The 18400-nt window shown below is 41.6% G+C and overlaps 1 long non-coding RNA gene across 1 annotated transcript; it reads left to right on the forward strand.

Moving 5' to 3' along the window:
* Positions 1 to 209: 209 nt before the first annotated feature.
* LOC308661798 lies at positions 210 to 8905 on the forward strand. Its single transcript, XR_014025022.1, has 3 exons — positions 210 to 362; positions 2215 to 2281; positions 8818 to 8905. It is a non-coding gene; the product is annotated as an uncharacterized lncRNA (long non-coding RNA).
* The last annotated feature ends 9495 nt before the right edge of the window (positions 8906 to 18400 follow it).

An 18400-nucleotide genomic window follows, 5' to 3' on the forward strand; every position in this document is an offset into this window, starting at 1 on the left:
AGGCTGGATCTGATGAAAAAGACTGAAAAGAAAGAAGGCCAAGTAGTAATACGTCAATTATTTGAGGAAGGGGGTGGCAAAGAGAACTGGTAGCTCTCATAAAAATGGCACACTGTGACATTTGCTCTCTTCCTGACCCAGCTCCTTTGATAATTTTAACCATTTAGATCTGGCTGGAATCCTGCTAAGTGACAAAGTTAAATAAAAAAATATGTTTTAAAAAGGAACTTTACAAAGAGGAAGAGGAATTAAAGCTTACATTAGACAAACGAATACAGCAAGAACAGCACTTCCTGTCTCAAGAGGATGCTCAAAAATTATATTCGGTCCTGGAAAGGGTTTGGATTTTGATTCGATAAAAGGTAAGCTTAAGCAAGTTAAGGAAAGCTAAAAGTCGGCTAAAAAGATGTGAAAGGATTTGGTGGATATGGCTGAACAAATTAATAAACAACAGAAATGAATGTCTTATCAAATATCAAAGGTCACTCAGATAGCTGGTAAAGCATCTGACGCTGCTATGAAAAATGAGCTTGATATTGGAAAACTTCCCCTCAAAATTACAGACATTAGATTTGATATATGTCTAGGACCAGAATAGAAGAAATGATTTAAGATGTAAAGGCATCAGAGAAAATGCAGAAAATACTGAGTTAATTGGATAACTTATCTCCAAGATTAATGCCCGTTGCTAGACTTTCAGCTTTTAGATAAAGCTCTGCAACGTGCCTATAGGGCTTTTCCCCTAGGCTCATCCGAATTCAAACCCAGAGAAAATGACATACCGGTAATAAGATGTGTGAATCCCCATGTGAGAAACAAAAAAGTGCAAAGAGCTTATGACCTGGAAGAGATAAAATGGAACAGAGATACAATGCTGTTTTAAAATGTGCTAGCCCTGTTAAACTACAGGGAAGGAAAGCGTTTAAACTTCTTACCAAAGAATTATTTAAAAAGAAAAAGAAAAAACAACCAGATTATTGCTTGAATGACTAATAAAACGCAACCTTGGACTTCTAAAATCCTGTATTTTGTAATTCTCCAAAAGATAATAAGATAAAAGAACATTTTGTAGCTGGGGAAATATAAGAAGATTCAGTGTTACAGAATAAGTGTTCAATGTTAGTTGGGAAATATGAAAGAAAAAAATAAAGAGAAATATTTTGTAGAAGGTAATAGAGAGGCACAATTGGCTAGGGAGTGAGGAGACTTGAGCTCAACATAGCATCTCTCCTTTTAGACAAAATAGAGGATTTATTTAATCTCCTAAAACAATCTGGAATGATCTCCCCAGTCCCAAAGTATGATTGGCTCCAAACTGGTTGGGCTTCATTTTTTCTTGGACTTTAAGGCCAGGATGATTGGAGTTCCTATCCAGAAGTAGATACAAATATAGGTCTCTGATTTTCTGTTAATGGTGATTGGATTTAAATTGAAATGTTTGTTTTTTTTGTTTTGTATTGGATCTACTGTATGCTGCCCAGAATCGCAATGTTTGAGTTGGGCAGCCATATTACTTAAAGAAATGAAAATAAATTAAAAAACAGTTATTCACATATTGCATAAGGAAGGTAGGGCAGGGTAGAGAGATGGGTTTGGAAGATGAGATAAGAATAGAGAAGGAATAGTGTTTTGAAAAAGGATAGATAATCAGAAATATTTCCTATATTTTCTATTTAACTGGAAATCTATATGCTTATATGACAGATTTGGCTAGAATCAAAGATACTATGAGTTCTAGTCCCACCTTAGGCATGAAAGCTAGATCTCAAAAGATTTAGTAATGCTTTTTCCAAATAACATATTTTATTAAAAGTGTAAATGTGGTGTAATGGTTAAGGTGTTGGGCTAGAAACTAGAAGACTGTGAATTCTAGTCCTACTTTAAGCATAAAACCCAACTGGGTGACTTTGGCCCAATCACTGTCTTTCAGCCCAACCCACCTCACAGGATTATTATTGAGGACAAAGGAGTATTAGGTATGTTCACTGCCTTGAGTTATCTATAAAAATAATAAAGACTGGATTTTAAAAAAATCTAGATAAAATCTAAGAAATAAATGAAAATAAAATATTTATTGGTAAGCAAAATAGGAACAAAAAAAGCATAATATGAAATCGATGCAGAACAGATGTTTGCTTCTTTGAACCTGTGGTCAACATAAAAAAAGACAACATTTGTTTAAGATCTTTCAATCCCTCTGTGATTATATTACAGGAAACGTATAAATTAGAAAGGACCAAGAACAAATAGTTTGGAAGATAATTTTTTGCAGAAAGCACTGGTAAGTCAAAAATTCTAACCATTTTATTCAAGGCTAACGTAAACAAAGATAGAGAAAATTCTGTAAAATAGAGAAAAGAAATTTATTTTTATTGAAGAGAAGTCTTAGAATAAAATTGTAACACTGATTTCTATAAATTATGCGACCCCCGAGCAATACCTAAACATGCAATAGAAAATATAAATGTGGGATTTAAACATGATGAGACTACATATAAGGAAATCTTAAGTTTAGAAAGGAATGTATGGCAATTAAAGCCATATAATATTTTAAAAGAAGAAAAGATTGTACAAACCTGGTTTCAGTACAGTATGGGCAATTACAGGCTAGATGGAAAGAGGATCAGAAAACTGGTTTTTCGATGACTGATGAAAACTTGGTAAAGCAAATCAGAGATCAAGGTCAAGCACATATAAAAAGGATATATAATGCATTGATAGAAATCGATTCAGAAACGGAACTTGTCAAAGACTGTATGATAAAGTGGGCTCAGAATTTTCAAGAAGTTATAACAATGGATACTTGGGAAAAGATCTGGGTTAGAAATGTGAAATTCACACAGGCCCAAAATTTAAGAGAGAATTTTTATAAAATGTTTTATAGATGGCATTTAGATCCTAAAAAATTAGCAAGTATGTATCCAAACTGCCAGCCCAAATGTTGGAGGTGTGGTTGTGAGGATGCAATGTATTTTCATATATGGTGGACTTGTAAAAAGGTTAAAGCTTTTTGGATTAAAATTTTGGTGGAATATGCAAAAGATATTTAAGAAAAGGATAAAGTTTTCTCCGCAATTGTTTTTATTGGGTATTATTACAGATACTACTGTTATAGATATTAAGTTGATGTTGAATTTAATTACGGCAGCGAGACTTTTAGTAGCGCAATATTGGAAGAAGGAGGAACTGCCGACTATAGAAGAGTGGACTTTAGTATTAGTATTTAGTATTTATTAAATTTGTATACCGCCCTTCTCCTGAGGGACTCAGGGCGGTGAACAGGGCACATATAAATAGAGGATACAAAAATTAAAAACGAATTAAATAATTGCCCAGATAAAACAGTAACAATATAAAACCCAATTAAAAAACCCTAACTTCCCCCATCAGGCCAGGCCAGCTTGTTCAAATAAATGGGTCTTCAGACCGCGTCGGAAAGAGCGAAGGTCCGGTGCCGTCCGGAGCTCAACCGGCAGTTGGTTCCATAAAGCTGGAGTGCCCACAGAGAAGGCCCTCCCCCTGGGGGCCACCAGCCGACATTCTCTGACCGGGGGCACCCTGAGGAGGCCCTCTCTGTGGGAACGCACAGGGCGGAGGGAAGTTGACGCCGGCAGCAGGTGGTCCCCGAGGTACTCCGGACCCATGCCATGTAGGGACTTAAAGACCATTACCAGAACCTTGAATCTCACCCGGAAGACAACTGGTAACCAATGCAGCTCGCGGAGCAAAGGTGTAACGTGGGAGTACCGGGAAACTCCCAAGACAACTCTCGCGGCCGCATTCTGTACCAGTTGGAGCCTCCGAGTGGTCTTCAAGGGAAGCCCCATGTAAAGAGCATTACAGTAGTCCAGTTAGACTACTTTAAAAGTTTCTAACTTGGCGGAAATGGCGAAGATCTCAGCGTATTTGAAAGACCAATCGCAACAGAGATATATTGTGGAATGGAGGAGATGGATTGATTATATCCAGAATAAATATGGGACTAAAAAGTTTCATTTAGCATTTGAATAAGTAGTGGAGCTATATGATGTATAACTAGTTAGTAGTTATTTTATTATTATTCTGACGATGGAGAGTTAAAGTGCGATAGACTTTAATGTTTTATTGTTGTTAGCATATTTTAGATTATGTTTGTTTGTATTCTTATACCCTGTATTCAGCTCTGGGAAGTCGGGGAGGGGGAGGGGAGGGGAGGGTGGGGTTGGGGAGAGGGGGGGAGGAGGGTTTTCTTTTCCTTTTTTGTATTCAAAAATGTATTTTTAAAACTTTTCAATAAAAAAAATTCTAACCATTTTATTCAAGGCTAACATAAACAAAGATAGAGAAAATTCTGTAAAATAGAGAAAAGAAATTTATTTTTATTGAAGAGAAGTCTTAGAATAAAATTGTAACACTGATTTCTATAAATGCACCAAACCAGAATTAAATTGAATGCATGCTGAAAGTCCTTAAAGATTTGACTAAATTTGGCAGGAAAAATTAGATTCTAAAGGAATATTTGAATAGCAATGCATGCATATAGTTTTTCATAAAAGTAGAAGTATTTGAAAATATAAGTATTTGAAAAGCTGTAAAATTTATTGATATTTGGGCAGCTTTCATTAAAACCTTAATGAAAGGATTTACATATTACTCAGGTAGGCATCAGTCTCATTCAAGGCTGATCTGTATTTCAGCTTCAAAAAACATTTTTTTTATTCAACTGCAGCAAACAGAAATTGTTCCAATGAATATTTCAGGTCATGCTCCATTGATTTTGGAGTGTTCCTGAAATGGAAGCATCCCATTTTCTCATTTGAACTCCAGCCAAGTGAAACAACATTAAGCTCAGGTTTTGACATTAAAAAAACAAAAAGAAACAAAAATGCTGAGAAGCAAACATTGTTAAGAGCAAGATAGGTCACCCTGAAGGCAATGATAAGAAGCAAATATATAAGCCAAATGATCAGGATTAAAAAGAATATTATATGTATCAAATGTATTACATTCAGAAATGAAGGGCATAGAGGTAGAATGTAGCATACATATATCCTTTGACCACTAACTCCTTCAAACATAATTGCTTTCTCCAGTGAATTCCCCCATAGGACATGGCCAAAATAAGTGAGAGATAGTTTTGTGATAAAATATGCATGCTATGGCAAAGAAAAATTAACACCTTTTATTTTAATTCTAAAAAAATAAGAGTTAATAGAAATATTCTATATTAGAGTCAGAAACAGGATGAGGGAATCCAGAGTCACCTGAAATGCAAGATGGGTGGCAAATCAATCTAGTAAATAAATACATTTTTATATTAGGTAAAGGTAAAGGTTCCCCCGCACATGCGTGCTAGTCGTTTCCAACTCTAGGGGCCGGTGCTCATCTCTGTTTCAAAGCCAAAGAACCAGCGCTTGTCCGAGGACGTCTCTGTGGTCATGTGGCTGGCATGACTAGACGCCAAAGGCACACAGAGCACTGTTACCTTCCCACCGTAGTGGTCCCTATTTTTCTACTTGCATTTTTAGGTGCTTTCGAACTGCTAGGTTGGCAGAAGCTGGGACGAGTAACAGGCGCTCACTCTGCTATGTGGCCCTCGGGATTTTATATTACCAAATAGCAAATTTGGGATATATTACTCCATTTATGTGGGAAGATTCCATAAAATAGGGGGATACACATAGAATATATACAAGGAATAGATAAATCTATAAGACAAATTAGAGATTCTGCTTTTTCTTCCTAAGGAACTTATTTTAAAAAGTTAATCTAGATAATATGATTACAAAAGCTATGTTTCAGGCTTGGAGAAATCAATATCCAGCATTGATAGAAGATATCTCCCCCTCCATCCAAATATCCTTAATGATATCTCCAGGAATTAATGAGCAATATGGAATTGCCCAAGTTGACATCATGGAGTTATGACAGTCTTTGTAGGATAAGATAAAAAAGATGTAAGCCTGTCAAAATCTTACTGTTTTTAGATTTTGAAAAGTTAATATTTAGATACTCCGCACAGCCTAAAGGAACAATCTCAAATATATGTCTGTGCATGTTTGTTATTATTGAAAAATGTAAGATCTCCCTGTATATATGGAAACAAATAAGTCCTATGAAATGGTACTAATACATTTGTGTCAGAAGCATCTACCAAGGCACTTCCAAGTTGAAAGGATTAGCCAGTGACATCACCATTGCCCAGAGGATGCCCGAAGGGGCTCCTTTCATGTCCCCAGTATTTTCCCACTGAAGTGGTATTTATTTATCTACTTGCATTTGCATGTTTTCGAACTGCTATGTTGGCAGAAGCTGGGACAAATTGACAGGAGTTCACACTCCCAGCTTTTGAACTGCCAAGCTGCCAACTTCTCCATGGTCTTCTGACTCAGTGTCCCAACCACATGAGCCACTGCAGTCTCATACCATGAAACAGTAAACAATAAGTGGAAATCAGGAGGCTGTTTATCAACTTCTAGGCAAGAGCTGTGGTGGAAAAGAGAACAGCAGTGGCGGTTAACTCCAATTAGTATAATGCAAAATATTCGAGGGGTTGTTAACAGAATGGAACATTTTTAATATATGTAACAAATATGTGAAAAAGTTGTACCTTTGTGGAAGAAAATACTGAAAGAAGCAAGGATTATAACTAAGCAAACAGTAGAATATGTTCCAGAGTGTGGACTATTACACATTTTCAAAGGAATTAATGCTTAATTATATAGTGGAGAATTTATCTTTTTTTTTTACTTCTAACAGATAAGTGAAAATTCCTTGGTAATTTAGGGATTGAAAAAAATGCATAGTGTAATAAATATGATCAATTTCCTTTCTTGAAAAAGCTACTGATAAAATTCTAGTAATAGGTTTATAGAGAGATGAATTGCATTTTTATAAGCTCTGAAAAGAATGTATGTGTGTATGTGTTAATAAGAATAATGGCTCCAATTTATTGGAGACAGATTTATGAGAATTACAGATTTATGAATTATGAATTCACGGGAAGCCTGTGATTTATGGGAACAATGAATGAATTCTGGTATATGCTGCTGCTGAATGATAACATTTTATACTTGCATGCATACATTTTCCATGCATATATGGAATGCAGAAGCAGGGGGACAATTGTAAGGACAACATGTTTTGAAAAAAAAGCCTGGGGACTAAGAGTTTGATCCCCATCTGTGATCTTTCTTTGGTTCTTTTCCCAACTTCAGCTGTTTGTTTCCTATTGCTAGAATAAAATTGATTTTCCAATATATTGTTGTCTGCTGCCCAAATTGAAAATTAAAAGAAATAAATATTTTACTTAAAAAAACTAAAAACTTTGAAGACAAAGGCCCAATTAGACTGTATTTTACAATATAAGAAAGAATCAACTTGCCTGTTTCTAAAGGTGTCCAAGCAGCTTTAAAGATTTAAAAGGCATCCTTCACAAAATAGGAAGGCTGTCTTAATGAGAGGAATAAAAAAGAACATAAACTCTAACAAAAAAAGGAAGGGTGACAATAAGGAATTTTTAAAAAATAATACAATGTGTGTGTGGGGCAAAGCATACTACTTAATAATAATAATAATTTATTAAATGTATATGCTCCCAGACTCTTAGTGACTTTGGGTAGTTAAAGGAAGCAATCCGCTCAGGATGCTGTTGGGTTGTTGGTAACAAGGAAGTAAAATAAATTATCCAATACCATATACAGATTGTATATTCTGCACCAAGACAGAAGCAAGCAGCCTGAAAATGGACCAATCTGTTATAAAAACATGGAACAAGTGGAAACTATACTTCACTCTCACACACACATACACTCTGTCTGTCTGTCTGTCTGTCTCTCTGTCTGTCTGTCTGTCTGTCTGTCTCTCTCTCTCTCTCTCTCTCTCTCTCTCTCACACACACACACACACACACAGAGTTTCAAGTCTGTCACAGCATATATGCAGGTGAACAGGCCCAATAAAACCTTGATGTCTTTATAAACAGGACTTGCATTTGATAGCTAGCAATAGCTAGAACTCTTTTGTAATGGCTTCATTGGCTGCTCTGCAATCAGCCTACTTAATAGAACTTTCTCTCCTTTCCTGCCTGCTTCTAGCCTAATTTTTTCAAAAGAAGTCTGACAGTTGCAGAGAAACAGGATGAATTCTTTGCATCTATTTTTTTTTTACAATTGAGTATATAGGAAGATACCTGAGTCTGCACTGACTTTCTCAAGGAAAAATCCAAAAACAAAGCAATTGAGAAAACAAAAAAAGATAATCTAAGAAAGGGGTCTCCAATCTCCAGGCTGCAGACTGATACCAGTCCATAGCCTGTTAGGAACCAGGCCCCACAAGTAGTGGGCGAGCAAGCTTCATCTGCACATGTGTGGGATCAAAGTTGTATGTAAAACCACAACCACACATGTTCGTGGAAGACAACTTTTTTTCTTAAACTGGTCCCTGGTGCCAGAAAGGTTGGGGTCCTCCTTTGCTCTGACACATCTTGAAAGATGACACACTAATAAATCACAGGCTCCTAATACATCCACCAAGAGTTTTTAAAGGACTCTAACATGAAATTGCTGAATTCTTAGGAAAAGAGTTGTAATTTGCCCCTCAAATTTGGCTCAGTACCAGAAGACTAGAATACCATTTGTTTTTTTTAAATCCAAGACAGATCTAGGAAATTATAGGTTGATCAGCTTAATTTCTATTCTAAGGGACTTGGTGAAAACAGTGGTTAAAAAAAAAGCCTAAGTAGCTAAAAGAACAAAATTTACAGGAAGAAAAACCAGCATGGATACTACAATTATGAATTCTGTCTTATCAATTTTCTATTTTTCTGAGTGTCAGCAGGTATGTGGATGAAGGAAATATTGCATATTTAGGCTTCCGGTTTGCGTGCACGGCGCTTTTGTATGTACAGGAAGAGCTCTCTCCCTGCCATCCGATCCTTCTTCATTGGAGGACCCTGAAAAGGGTCGAAAGTCGCCCTGGAGGAGCGACCACCACAAGGAGGCCATCCTGTGATCGTGGAAGGGCAGAAGCCCTCCGCTTGAATCCAGAGCAGCTCCTTTTGGCCCGAAGAAGAAGAGACTGGCCATCAAGATGGCCGATCATTAAGCCGTTCCCTGCTGAAAGCCAAAAGCACCATCTAGCACAATGAAGCAATCTGGAGGACCTGGGTGAGACCTTACCTTTCTTATCCCCCTAACTGCCTGTCTGTGGGACTTTTATGAATATTTTCTCCCCCTTTTTTTTAAACAACGGCATTTGTATACTTGGGGAATAACATTTTAAGCCTTAAAGTGTGGAAGGAAAAAAATCATCTGATTAAGCAAAGAAATTAAGTAATCTTATTTCTACTCATTAAAAAGCTCCTATTTTGTGGGGATCTACTACCCTATTTTCTGTTTAAGATGTGAATTAAGGAAAAAAGAATGGACTAATTATACAAAAGCTTTATATTAATTGGGGGGGAAAGAACTTTACAACTTATTCTATATGCTATTGATGACATCTTGTGGCTAAACCTGGAATTGCAAGTAAATCTTTTGCTTATTGTGAGAACTGACTGAATAACAGAGCTGTCCTTGATACTATCTTCAAAGATAAGTGTGGGAACACCTGGCACTGAAAACAACTTTTAGGAGCATTGGAGGTGGAAAATTATTGACTCTTATTAAAATAGCCTCCATGGAAGACTTAGCTGTAAACACTAACGAAATGGATGACTATATCCCACCACTTAACTACAAATTGATATTGGACACAATCTTGGCTATAACTGAGCAAATTAAAACCAAATTGCATGATAAACCTGACAACTTAAAGCCACTAAACCAAACTTTGACTTTAAATGATGAACTGACAATTCAAAAACAAATAGAAGTAGAAATTAACATCAAAATAAGAGACTTCAAAGAGCAACAAACACAGCCTACAGAAAACCTTGAAGTCCAAACTCCAACTTCAACTACAAAACATACAACTAAAAAAACAATACCCGAAGAAAGCAACATTAAGAGTGAAGATATCAAAGGCCTTCAAATACACTATGTTGAGGATTCAGCTAATCAAACAATAACAACATTAGCTACTACTTTCTACCTAACCCAGATGGAAATGGAAGAAGAAAAAGATCAGACTGAATTAATGACAATTATATTACATCAAACATCAAAAACTGAGCTATTAAAGCAATATTTCAATGATTATAAACGGGAAACCAGCTTGGCAAAACTGTCATTTGGATGGTCTCCTCGGATTCAAATAAGAGGTGGAGGAAGAAAGGGAGAAGAAATTTAAAAATTCAAAGGCACTAACATGGAAGCCTGATTGGCACATATATAAGCCAATGATTGGCATATATATAAAGGTAAAGCCTGATTGGCATATATATAAAGGTAAAGGTTCCCCCGCACATGCATGCTAGTCGTTTCCAACTCTAGGGGCCGGTGCTCATCTCCGTTTCAAAGCCGAAGAGCCAGCGCTTGTCCGAGGACGTCTCCATGGTCATGTGGCCAGCATGACTAGATGCCAAAGGTGCACGGAACGCTGTTACCTTCCCACCGTAGTGGTCCCTATTTTTCTACTTGCATTTTTATGTGCTTTCGAACTGCTAGGTTGGCAGAAGCTGGGAAGAGTAACAGGTGCTCACTCTGTTATACCCGCCAAACTGCCGACCACCGCGTCCCTTTATATATATATATATATATATATATATATATATATATGTGTGTGTGTGTGTGTGTGTGTGTGTGTGTGTGTGTGTGTGTGTGTGTTTTCTGAGGTTTATATATATCCTGTGGCTTAGAGGTGAAAATAACTGCCTAATGTGTAATCAGCCCAGGTTCGAATCTCAGAAGGGTATGGCTGACTGATGAAAACTAATAAGTTTGAAATGCATATCAGTCTCCCTTAATTCTTTGTTAGCAATTTACACAAATATATACTGTATGTATATATGTGTGTGTGTGTGTGTGTGTGTGTAGGTCTTGGCGTATTCGGGTCTTTTCCCATGTAAGATTGATAGTGTCTTGGCAACGTTTCGATGAGGTCCCACTCGTCATCTTCAGGCTTCTATCTTTGGCTTCGTGCTTCTGCGAGCAAAGCGTGATTGTAGCTGCCGTCTCTCTATAAATATTTATTTATTTATTTATTTATTTATTTATTTATTATTGGGACTTATATGCCGCCCTATCTCCCGCAGGACTCAGGGCGGCTTACAACAATAAAAACAACAATACAAAAATTAAAAAAGAATTAAATAACAGCCCCAAAATAAATTAACTACAGTTAAAAATTAAAACATATTTAAAAACCCATCATCAATCCAGGTCAGCCTGATGGAAGAGAAAAGTTTTGAGGTCGCGGCGAAAGGACCGGAGGTCCGGGGCCATCCGAAGCTTAAGGGGAAGTTGGTTCCAGAGGCCTGGTGCTCCCACAGAGAAGGCCCTCCCCCTGGGGGTCGCCAGCCGACATTGTCTGGCCGACGGCACCCTGAGGAGGCCCTCTCTGTGTGAGCGCACTGGGCGATGGGAAGTCGTCCCCGGTAGCAGACGGTCCTGCAAGTATCCCGGGCCTAAGCCATGTAGGGCCTTAAAGGTAAGTACCAGCACCTTAAATCTCGCCCGGAAGACAACTGGTAACCAATGCAGCTCACGCAGGAGGGGTGTAATATGGGAGTATCGGGATGCTCCCATCACTACCCGCGCGGCCGCATTCTGCACCAGCTGAAGCCTCCGGGTGGTCTTTAAGGGCAGCCCCATGTAGAGAGCATTGCAGTAATCTATCCGAGAGGTAACGAGTGCATGAGTGACCGTACGTAGGGCATCTCGGTCCAGATAGGGGCGCAACTGGTGCACCAGGCAAACCTGGGCAAATGCCCCCCTGGCCATGACTCCAATATGATCTTCAAAACTGAGTCGTGAGTCCAGGAGGACGCCTAAATTGCGTGCCCTATCAACGGGAGGCAACACCTCTCCTCCCATAACCAAAGATGGAACCTCTTGGACAAGTCAAGATGCCGGTACGTAAAGCCACTCAGTCTTGGCCGGGTTGAGCTGGAGCCTGTTCTTCCCCATCCAAATCCGTACCGCTTCCAGGCAACGGGACATCACGTCAAGGGCATCACTGGCTTGGTTCGGGGTGGAGATAAAGAGCTGGGTATCATCGGCATATTGATGATACCTCACCCCAAAACCACGGATGATCTCACCCAGCGGCTTCATATACTGTAGATGTTGAACAGGAGGGGCGAGAGCACCGACCCCTGAGGCACCCCACAATTAAGGGGCCTAGGGGTTGACCTCTGCCCTCCTGTCAACACCGTCTGCGAGCGGCCCGAGAGGTAGGAGGAGAACCACCGTAAAACGGTGCCTCCCACTCCCAACCCCGCAAGACGTCGCAGCAAGATACCATGTTTGATGGTATCAAAAGCCGCTGAGAGATCTAAAAGGACCAAGACAGAGGAATAACCCCTGTCTCGGGCCCGCCAGAGATCATCCACCAGTGCGACCAATGCCGTCTCTGTGCTGTACCCGGGCCTGAAACCCGATTGGTATGGATCTAGATACTCAGTTTCCTCCAGGACCAAAGGGAGCTGCCGTGCCACCACGCTCTCAACAACCTTCGCAAGAAAGCGAAGGTTGGAGACAGGACGAAAGTTGTTTAAAATAGCTGGATCCAAGGTAGGTTTCTTGAGGAGGGGCCTTACCACCGCCTCCTTCAAGGCGGCAGGGAAGCACCCCTCACTCAAGGAAGCATTTATAACTGCCAGGAGCCAGCCTCGTGCAACCTCCCGGGCCGCATAAACCAGCCAGGAGGGACACGGGTCCAACAAACACGTGGCGGCACTTAATTTCCCCATGATCCTGTCCACTTCATCCGGAGTCACAGGATCAAACTCTTCCCAGATATTATCGGCCAAACCCATCGTTTCCCCCTCGTCAGATACTGCCCAGTCAGAGTCCAAGCCAGCCCGAATCTGAGGGATTTTATCCACCAGATACTCACTAAACTCCTCGGCCCATCCCTGCAAGGGGTCCTCTCCCGTCCCCTGATTTAAAAGGGAACGGGTCACCCTAAACAGGGCGGCCGGGCGGTTATCTGCGGATGCAATGAGGGTGGCGAAGTGAGCACGCTTCGCCACCTCCATTGCCACAAGATAAGATCTAGAAAAGGATCTTAACTGTGTCCAGTCAGACTCGGACCGAGTGGACCTCCAAATACTCTCTAGGCCCCTTCTCCGGCGCTTCATCTCCTGCAGGTCCACGGAAAACCAAGGAGCGAGCAGGGATCTACGCCGGGTCAGAGGCCACAAAGGCACAACACGGTCGAGAGCCTCCGAAGCCGCCCGTTGCCAGGCATCAACTAAGGTCTCGACCGGGCTGTGGGAGAGGGAGGAAGGAATAGATCCAAGCGCCGTCTGGAACCTATCTGGGTCCATCAGGCGCCTGGGGCGGAACCACCTGGTCGGTTCCGCCTCCCAGCAGCGGGGAGTGGCATGACGGAGGCTCAGCCACAGGAGATAATGGTCTGTCCATGAAAGGGGTTGAGATGTTGGGGTAACCCCACCCAGACCATTAAACCACTGCCCAGAGATGAAAATGAGGTCGGGCGTGTTTCCCCCCTCGGGAGTCGGACTCTGAATAATCTGGGTCAGGTCCATGGCTATCATGGAAGCCATGAACTCTCGGGCCACCCCCGACGCACCACCCAGGGAAGGCAGGTTAAAATCTCCCAGAACCATAAGCCTGGGAAGCTCAACCACCAACCCTGAGAGGGCGTCGAGTAGCCCGGGCAGGGCTGTTGCCACGCAGCTGGGAGAAAGGTACGTGAGCAACAGACCCAACTGACCCCCAGGACCCCACCTCAGGAGAAGGGACTCACATCCGCCAATCTGCGGGGCAGTGGTCTCCCGCGGACAAAGGGCCTCCTTAATAACAACTGCCACCCCCCCCCGCCCCTACCCTGAGCCCGAGGCTGGTGAAGCACACGGAAACCTGGTGGGCATAACTCAATCAGAGGGACTCCTCCCTCCGGGCCCAACCAGGTTTCAGTGATGCATGCCAGGTCTGCGCCTTCCTCCTCAATCAAATCCCGAATGAGGGAAGCCTTATTCACCACAGACCTGGCATTCAAATAAACCAGCCTGAGCTCAGGCACCTGTCCTCCCCCACCCCCGGAAAAGCAGGATGAGGTCAGAGGGTCGGAGCGCGCCACCGCTCGAAGATAGCAGGGGCGCGATCCCAGATTTCGATATGGCCCTCTGTTCATCCGTCTGCCACCATTCCCAATCACCGTGGGGATCAATGTCCCCACCCCATCCCCTCGGGCCCCAGGACCCTCCCCCCCACCGCGGCGACCATTTACCAACCTGGATTGGGAAAGATCCAGCACAGTCCCCCCAACTTTCTGCTGGAACTTACATCCCTCCCCCCTCCCTAACCCGTTAAAAAGTTTACATAAAAAATCCCTAAGCCTCGTCTTTGTGCCATGCCACTTCTCGGGATCCCAGGATCCGTCATTAAGGAATCGGCGGCACAAACCAGAGGGCCACACCTGAGAGAGGGGGGAATCTCTCAGGGCAAGCAAAGTGCCCGCGGAATAGATCATCAATAGGATGGAAAGAATAAAATAAGCTATAAGCAGGAGGGGACGAATCGGCTAAAATCAATACAACAGCCATTGATGATAAAATTACAGGGCTGGATAGTGACTCCCGAGCAAAGTCACCCTCTCACAGTGACAAAAAGATCTTCTGGCATCAGGGAATGTCACCATCCAGTTCCGAACAGGTCGCAGAGAGGGAGAAGAAAAGTCCAATGACTGGGAGGTAGTAATAGTCCATTTGTCGGTGGAGGCATCATGGTTCTAATAATGAGTAGATATAGTCAAGTCTCTGGCTTCAGGTTCCAGGTCCGGCCAACCACAGCCGGGCCCTCCTGCCGCCAAACATCGTTAGGCCCCACTGCCAACACCTCCAAAGCCACCCTGGATGGAAAATGGTAGCAATAAAGTTCAGACCAGTCATGCATCCCCATCTCCAGTTGGATTCACGACCAAAAGGCTGTAGCTAGCCACAGAGTTTAAATATCATCCAGGGAAATGGATGGTCTCACCATGGTCTTCTTCGGGCAGTATCGCTGGCAGCCTCCATCCTCCAACAAGCAGCCCCAAAGGGCCTTCACAGTGGAGGGAAAGCTCGTGGCCCCTTGGTTGGCATGTCTCCACCCCCGCGGAACTTCCACTGGAGGGGAAAGTCCACCAACCGACCCGGGTCACAAATGGCCACGAGAAGATCGTCCTGGCCGCCACAAGCCCTGTGCGTCTCGCCGCCCGGATAGCACCTCGAGCGGGCCCCATAAGATGTCGTTACAGTCCTCATAGGCCGAAAAGCCTCGCCGAAGCATTCCAGCTGCCATGGAAAAGCCTCGCCGCCCAGTAAAAAAATGCCGAACGGGCTCAAAAGGCATTCCCAGGCACTCCACCGCAGGCCCCAGGTGCCCCGTCGCTCGGAACAGCCCGGCCACTTTAGGCCCAGGTTCCTCGCCGCCCGACTCATCTTCGGCGGCCTCAGAAACGTTGCCGCCGCCGCCGCGGGTCAGGCCCGGTGCACCTGGACCGGCACACCAACATCTCCCGCAGCCTCGGCAAGTTGTTACGGCACCGGGAACTCCCGGTGCCCAGCCGAGGCCGTGCAGCAAGCAACAGCCTCCTCAGGGCTCAGCCAGCCAGAACTCACCCTCCCGCATTCTCTAGCTCAGCCGCGGACCGCGGCCATCCTCTCCGGAGGTAAAAAAAAATATATTGGTGTCACAACACAGCCAACCACCCAGGATGTTGCAGCACAAAACTCAGGATATCACTACACTAGAGCTCAGGATGTCATCACACAGCCCATTATCCAGGTCGTTGCAACACAAAAGACTAATGGGCACACAGCCAACACCTCAGCCATACAGGATGTTACAAAACAGCCGACTATTCCACAAACAATAACCCCATCAACCAATCAACATGTAACAACACAGCCAACCTACCCACTTACAGCAAGAAAGCCAGCACCCCCCCCACCAATATTTATAGAGAGACGGCAGCTCCAATCACACTTTGCTCACACAAGCATGAAGCCGAAGACACAAACCTGAAGATGACGAGTGGGACCTTGTCGAAACGTTGCCAAGACACTATCAATCTTACATGGGAAAAGGCCCGAATATGCCAAGACCTACATACCTGTACCCATGAAAATCTACAAATATATATATATTTTATTTATTTTATTTATTTTAATTCCATTTATATCCCGCCCTTTTCCGAAGACTCAGGGTGGCTTACAAGCTTAGCAGTAGCCTTCATTCTATGTATATGCCTGCTTATTAGGGCTTTCACACACACCCCAAGCGGCATTATTACAAAGTCAGCTTAATTGCCCCCAACAATCTGGGTCCTCATTTTACCTACCTCGGAAGGATGGAAGGCTGAGTCAACCTTGAGCCTGGTGGGATGCGAACCTGCACTAATTGCAGGTTTTAGATCTTTAAAGGAAAACAAAATTAAGCTTTTAGAATAAAATTTCGAACTATATTATAGAATTTAGAATCTTATAACAAAAGATAGTATTTTAATAATTGTTGAACGGTTAAGACAAAAAACATTTTTCTAATAATTGGTGATTTGTTAAGATGAAAACTAGACTTTTCTGGTAAATCATAAGAATGTTTTGTAATAAACAATGTAAGTTTTGTAGACAAGAGAATTATTCTTTATTGAAATAGGGAATTGTGGGTTACCCCAAAATTAAGCTTTTTTCTGTATATTATAGGCTACTTTAGAGTATTTTATTGCAATTAAGTAAAACTTAAAAACAGGATTTTGATATGTATTAGTGAAATTATACTGAAAATTTTGTTAATTGAGTAGGTCACAACTAGAAATGTATTAACTTGATTACTTTGACTATGTGAAAACTAAGGGAATCAGAGAGGGAATCTTTATTGATGCAACCTGAACTATTTACAAACAACTTGTTATTTGTTACTTTTGATTACCCAACCACCATATTGCTTCACAAATACATGTATATGTAAATATTAAAAAAAACAATAAAACTTGTAAGAAGAAGGTAATATTGCATATTTGGATTTTCAAAGAACTTTTGGTGATGGTCCACTGCTAAACAGCTCTTCAGTAAGCATAAGATAGAGGTATTTATGAGATAGAAGAATATCTTTTTGTAGCTTACTAATTGATTAGAAAACAGAAAGCAAACTTATGGTTTTTTTAATGGAGGGAAGTAAGAAGTGGTCTTTCAAGGATTTGTGTTAGGATTTGTGCTTTTTAACTTATTCATAAATGATCTTGATAAGGAGTGCAGGGTTAAGCAGATGAATGAAGTCTGAGACCACAGTGAAGATTAGCTCAATTAAGATGTCAATTTCATTTCATGCAGCTATGAAAAAGCTAAATTCCACGGTAGAGGACATTAAGAAAGAGATTGAAAATAAAATTGATCTTATATAAATCATTGCTACTTCCACATCTGGAACTCTGTATTATTCCGATTGCTGCATTTGAAAAAAGAATAGAATAGACCTGGAAAAGTAGAGCAACCAAAGTATTCAGAGAATACAAATATCTTCTTTACAAAAAAAGACGAGGTTTTTTTAAAAAAAAAAATCTTAGAAGTCAGCTGTTCAGGGATTTAATCAAGGTGTATAAAACTTGCATGATGTGGAGACAGCATAGAAGGGGAAGGTTTTTTTGTGTGTACAATAACATTAGTCTAACAATTACCCAAAGAAGCTGTTTAATTCACACAGTGACATTTTTCACACAGTGCAACCTATGGAATTAATTGCTACGAAGAATGTGGGTAGCCACTAACTTGGATGGCTTTAAAAAAAGATTAAATGCATTCATGGGGCCAGGTTTAACAAGAGTTATCAGTTCAGAGGTTCCCAACCTTTTGGGCACCAGGGACCAGTTCCATGGAGAGAGGTTTTTCCATGGACTGGAGGGTGCGTGGTTTTGTGTGCTGTCTGCATCCCACAGGTGGGAATTTGCTTGTTTGTGCAGACTGGTTGCTGGCATGCAACCAGTATTGGTCCATGGACCGGGGGTTGGGGACCCCTGTATTAGTCAACACTGCTTACTATCATGTGATCAAAATTCAGATGTTTGGCAACTGGTTCATATTTAGGATTGTTGCTTTGTCCCAAGATCATGTGATCACCTTTTGCGATCTGACAAACAAAGTCAAAGCCAGATTCACTTGACAACCGGGTTACTAACTTACCAACTGCAAGTGGTTCACTTAACAGTGGAGGCAAGAAAGATCGTAAAATGAGGCAAAATTCATTCAACAAATGTGTCACTTAACAACAGAAATGTTGGGGTTAATTGTGGTCGTAAGTCGAGGACTATCTGTAAT

The sequence above is a fragment of the Vipera berus genome (assembly GCF_964194415.1).
Source record: "Vipera berus genome assembly, chromosome: 2".
Lineage (NCBI taxonomy): Eukaryota > Metazoa > Chordata > Lepidosauria > Squamata > Viperidae > Vipera > Vipera berus.